Genomic DNA, 6,275 nt, shown 5'->3' on the forward strand with positions numbered 1-6,275 from the left:
CCGGCGCCATAGGCGCCGTGCTCATATTGATAAACAGTGCAATAATGCTTGAGTGGACTTACCTGAGGCAGACCATGCTGCATATTTACCCAGAACAATCCAGTCTGGTTGAAGTCCCCAGCCATCAGGGCTGGGAGGAACTATTCCCTCCATTCAAGAACTCTTTTCTTACCTGGGTGGAACCGGTGGAAGAACACACACTGGAAGCACTTCTCTGCTATTTAAACCATGCCCGATGGAAAACACGTGCTTCGCGTTATTCTGCAGCAGCAGCAGGACGCTCACCGAGTCGGCTCCTGCATTCCAGGTCCAGAGTCATCTTCAGCTTCCGCGCAGCAACCTGTGGATGAAGAAAGACACAGAACAATACTTACCAGATCCCGGAATCCAGTCACCGGCAAAACCTGCAAAGAATAAACATAAGGTTAGAAAAGTGCAACTCGCTCGCAGCCACGCCCGCTTACCTGATCCATCCGTGATTGCAACGGAGCTAACCGCGGCCTTCTCTTCGGCAGCTTCTCTGCACCTGAAAGGCAAAGGACATAATTAAAAAGGGGTTCGGGTGAAGGCAGTCGCATTCATCTTAACTTACCAGTTTTTGCACGTGCAGAAGCGGCCGCATCAACCGCAGCATCCCGGCACCTGAAAACTAGAAAAAGGACATTATTCGAGGTGCCATTAAAAGCGGCCAACGATCATTATACTTACGTGCATCGGCACGTGCAGTGGCAACGGATATAAAGCCCGCAGCATCCCGGCACCTGAAAACTAGAAAAAGGACATTATTAGAGGTGCCATTAAAAGCGGCCAACGAACATTATACTTATGTGCATCGGCACATGCAGCGGCAACGGAAAACTACGCCCACAGCATCCCGAGGCCTGAAACAAAGGAAAAGGGACATTATTGAGGTGCCCATCTTTTAAAGCCTAAAGACTACAGTATACTTACAGGCATCCGCTCGTGCAGTAACGGCGGCATCGCTCTTCGGCATCCCAGCACCAGTGCCACAACTAAGGCCGCAAAAGACTTGAGCCTCAACACTGAACTCATCCAGTGACGTAACTGGAATCCACGCACCCCTGCACCAGACGCAGGATGGAGAGCTCAGCATTTATACGCCTAAAGAGGGAGCTGGGACAAGTAGAATGCTAGGCTGTGGGAGAAACTGGCGATTGGTGGGAGAAGGAATCCCATCAAACGGTGATTAACCCTTTTTCTTCCACCTGCAGAAAACTTACCCTGCAAGTCAGACATTCGATAAGAGGAAGCCCAGTCCTGAGAGTCGTCCGAGCTCTACGCTTCTCAATTGAAGAAACGATAGCAGCCCAGCCGGGATCAGCGCCTCCGTGGGAATCAGGTGAGCGTTACACTCCTGTCATGTTCAGTGGAATGTGACATCCAGGAGTACATGAAAGCATCAAGAGGAGGAGAGCAACACCTTCCTCGTGACATGGCCAGCCTACTTAAATAACAAAGGCTCCATGAATCCGCCCTATCCTTTGTTGGCCCTGCAGGATGGTGGCAGCCATTAAACATAATTAGCATACTAATACAGAATACTTCAAACAGGCCCACATGGGGCCTAGCTGCAGTGGCTGACAAAGTGGACAGGAATCCCAATACCTCTTTGATATGCATCTGTGTCAAGTGGAAGTCAGCCCCCACCTCTAGTATGAAGGGCAGTGAATGTCCTGTCTGGAACAACTGTTTACTGTAGGCAACCCCTGCCGGGGGAACCCCTTTCAGAGGGTAGAAGTATGTGATTTGATGGAAAAGAAAGTCTGTTCTGGCCATAAACTTCAAGGGAGACCTGTGCTTTGATCAGGAAGCACAGAGAGCTCATTTAACTAGGGAGACCCTTTGATCTGCAACAGACAGGAAGAGGGGTGGGACTTAGTATTACATGTTTTCACCCATCTTACCTTTCCTGTTGCAAAGCACTCTGGTTATGACCTCACGCATAACAGAAGATTATCGGTGGGGACCCAGGATTGGTTCATTAAGGTAGGCTTAGCCTGCACCAATCACTGTGGCCCATTTGGCTTTAAAAGAGGGCTGAGCCCCTCTTTTGGAAGATCATCCAATGACTTCAAAAGGAGTAAGAAGAAGAACTCATTTGGCCCTGGCTGAAGGACCAGTCTGCCTTACAGCTTCAGTCCGTGAAGGAAGGCCAGGATTTCCAAGAGGGAAGCAAGATCCAACCACTAGACATCTCCCAGGGAACAGAGGGAGATACCAACCTCAGAGGACCCGCCCAGCAGCTCCAGAACCGGTACCCAGCCAGCACACAGCGTGCCCTGCTAAATTGTGCCAGCAAGCTTCCGAGGTGGGAAGTGCCAGAGTCCCTGACCAAAGGAGAAGGCCGTTGCCTGCAAAACACTCTCCTCAGCTTTGGGCCGTCCGCCTTAAAGGATGACATGTGCCCAGCGAATAAGCTAGGAGTGCCACAACAAGCATCAACCAGCGTCCATCTTTTAAGGACATTTTCAAAGCGGTCAAGCCCTAGAACCGCAGCCGGCTGCATCACTGACTTGTCAGGCTCGACATGGCACGAGGTGCATTCTGTTGCCACGGGAAGGCCAAGAGTCTGAGTTAAAGGAATAGTGCGCTCAAAAATGTTATGGTCTTAAAAGATGGGCAATAATACAAAATATATAATAAACATGTTTTTAATGAAAGTTCCTATGTAAAATGTTACACAAATGTGAAATGGACGAGCCTCCTGTGCTTGAGTTCATCTGTGCCCTCGCGGCACTAATGAAGCAAAAGCCACCTTCTGGTAGCTTTCATTACAACAGCGGCTTTTGCTTCATTAGTACCGTAGACGCAGAGAGCAGAGAATGCAGGCAGGAAGACAGCTGCCTGGTAAGTGCTTATTTTTTTACTTTTTATATTCAAACCACTGCAATCATAAATACAACTATGTTGTATTTATGATTGCAGTGGTTTTCTTTCTAAGTTTCCCGGGCTCCCCCTGGGCCGGAGGAGCCCGGGAAACTTAAAAAAGTAAAACACTGCAATTATAAATACAATTGCGCTGTATTTATGACTGCAGCAGCTTTTGTTTTGAGTCTCCCGGGCTCCTCCGAGCCGGGGGAGCCCGGGAGACTCAAAACAAAAGTACCTGCATTTATAAATAAAACACTGTTGTATTTATAAATGCTGTGGTTTTCTTTTTAGTTTCCCGAGCCGGGAGAGCCCGGGAAACATAGAAAGAAAACCACAGCAATCATAAATACAACTGTGTTGTATTTATGATTGCAGTGGCTTTCTAAGTTTCTCGAGTTTCCCCAGCCTGGAGGAGCCCGGGAAACTTAGAAAGAAAACCACTGCAATTATAAATACAACCACGTTGTATTTATGATGGCAGCGGCTTTCGTTTTGAGTGTCATGGGCTCCTCCAATCCCAGGGGAGCCTGGGAGACTCAAAGCGAAAGCCACTGCAATATTAAATACAACGTTGTGTATTTATGATTACGCTGGCTTTCGCTTTGAGTCTCACAGGCCCCCCCAGGCCCAGGGAGCCCGGGAGACTCAAATCGAAAATCACTGCAATTATAAATACAACATTGTTGTATTTATGATTTCCATGGTTTTCTAATCACAGCAATCATAAATACAACAACGCTGTATTTATAAAAGCACTTCTCTGCTCTCTGTGTCTCACTAATGAGGCAAAAGCCGCCGCTGTAATATCAGCTACCAGCAGGTGGCTTTTGCTTCATTAGTGCCGCAAGGGCACGGATTAACTCAAGAACAGGAAGCTCGCACATTTCACTTAATGGACGCCTCCTCATGCTTGATTTTAAAGGGGTTTAAACATTATTTGTGTACCATTTTACATAGGAACTTATATTAAAAACATGTTTGTTATATATTTTGTACTATTGCTCATCTTTTAAGACCATAATATTTTTTATCACACTGTTCCTTTAATCCTGACAGAAGCCCTTGGTTGCTGGGAACTAATCCCACGAAATAGTATCATAAGTGTGTGGAAATCCCACATGTGAGTTTAGCGCAGAGCTATTAGGTTCAGGAGTTTGACACTTATGACAAGGACTATAACAAGAGATTGTAGAAAGTGTATAAACTAAGAATTGGAAGATTTGATTTTCATAGAATTGGAGAAGACTACTTGAATAAGAGTAACATGAATGCCCTAATGAAGACCTGTGGTTTAAGGTCAAAACACGTGTTGGCAGAGGCTGAAAATTAAAATGACATTTGATTACTAGCCAATTTTGATTGATTCTTTGAGAGGACTATTATGTATGCAGTGTTTGGCACATTGGGACGATGCATTTTTAAAAACAATTTCCACGTGTTACCCTATAAAACCAGTGGTCGAAGTGAGCGGGAGCGGTCGGCAGCAGTGCTCCTGTACTTTTTCAAATTACCTTTGACAGCTCCTATACTTTTACTTTAAAAAGAAACCGTTCCGGAATGGTTTCGTTTTAAAATAAAAGTGTAGGAAGAAGTTGAAACTTGCACTTTCAGTGCAATGCACTGAACGTTCCCTTAAACAGCAGGTGCAAGTGTTTGGGAGTGTGTATTGTGCGTGGTATGGGGTGTGGCGATGGGGTTTGTGAGGAGCGGTGCAGGCCATCAGAGAACATAGTTCCACTACTTCTTTTTGTACACTTCGACCACTGTATAAAACCAAATGTAAATTGAGTGTCTTAGCTAATTTTTCACTAAAAGAATGCTGTAGAATGCACCGCTTTAACATCAACAATAAAGAGTTGAGATATTGCATACTGGATGTGCTCTACAACAGCTTCCGATCGAACTCCTTATTAGGTGAATACATGTGCATAAAGATTTCGCTGCGCATGGAAAGTCAGCGTCCATTTTCAACCACTAGCAATCCATAAAAAATTGATCTATCTTTATACTTTGAAAGATCAGTCTCCGTGGAGACTGTCAAAAATTACCAAGTCGACTATATTTCAAGTCACCTTGGCGGGGTATTGGGTAAAGTTTTCAATAAGCAATAATCGCGCCTCGGTTAAACCTCATTGGCTACGATACTGCCACTGCGCAAAGCTAACGCACAGTCGGTAATTTACCCAAGCCATCATAACTATAACCTATGAAAGAGAGTGTGACAAACATGCTCATCTTCAGGATTACAATTACATACTATTCTATAGCAAACATGATGACATGCATGAAAAGGGATGCTCGGCTCTTTTTTTCGTCTGCTTCGCTCGGAATAGACAGCGCCGCGAATTGTGGGAACGAGCATACTAAATTAGCAAGCACGAGAGTTTGAACGTCGTTATGGCAATCGAAGAAGGACTAGGCAATGCCGACTCTCCTGGGAGCACATGGAGCGGCTCATGGGGGAACGTTGCTGTCCCTGCTCTCCTGCTGTCAATCTTCACCCGCTTTCATGGAAGCTCCGGCATTTTAGATACATGCTATCCCAGAGCGTTCATTGGTGCATCGCCAGTTTCTTACAGTGTTAGCGTGATCCCACGCGGTCCAGGACTCAGGCTGCTGGGCCTTTTCCGGTCTCTCATCTCGTCGAAACTTGCCGACCTTGTTCTTGTTCTCCACTACATTTGATTGTTAAACGTGTGTTTTTTTATGGCACGTTCCTCCTTTAAGGTGTATAGTTCTTTTTACAGCGCTGGATGGAGCAGGAGCGGTGCCCAGCATAACAAAGTTTGAATACTGCGCACTACACTTGCGATGATGCAATACCGGTGGCTGTTAATAGAGGGCGCTGCACAAACCTAACCAGGCACCACACGTAAAAGGATGCAATACCACTGGCTGTTAATAGAGGACGTTGCACAAGCTTAACCAGGCACCATAAGTACAACTATGCAATACCACCGGCTGTTAATAGAGGGCGCTGTACAAACTTAACAGGAGGCGATGGAATGGCATTCCCTGGTATAAACCGGATAACTGCTGACTGAAAGCGAGCGTGGTGTTATCAAAAACCTGTTCCTTCTCTGATAGTGTTTTTTTTTAAATGTACAAGCATCTGGGCCTGGTGCACGCAAAGACCCGTGAATATAAACATTTAAATACACAAATGCCATCAGTCCTTCTAATCTTAGGAGTGCCCTGGCCGGTTAGATCCGTGGAGATACCCATACAATGTCGTGCCTGGCTCGCCAATTATGATGTCCATTGCCCTCCCTTTACACCACATGCTCATTTGGAGCCCAGTGCCCCTTCACCCTCTCATCCACAGCCCCATGCATCTTTCTGTAATGTCCTTACTGCCCCTGGTACCCCGCCATCACTTGCAT

The 6,275-nt window shown here is 46.1% G+C and overlaps 1 non-coding gene across 1 annotated transcript; it reads right to left on the reverse strand.

Moving 5' to 3' along the window:
- Window positions 1-4,914: 4,914 nt before the first annotated feature.
- On the reverse strand, window positions 4,915-5,054 carry LOC138496256 (U4 spliceosomal RNA). Its single transcript, XR_011277785.1, has one exon. It is a non-coding gene; the product is annotated as a U4 spliceosomal RNA (small nuclear RNA).
- Between the last annotated feature and the right edge of the window lie 1,221 nt (window positions 5,055-6,275).

This window comes from Ambystoma mexicanum, chromosome 10 (assembly GCF_040938575.1).
Source record: "Ambystoma mexicanum isolate Mex_15411 chromosome 10, UKY_AmexF1_1, whole genome shotgun sequence".
NCBI lineage: Eukaryota > Metazoa > Chordata > Amphibia > Caudata > Ambystomatidae > Ambystoma > Ambystoma mexicanum.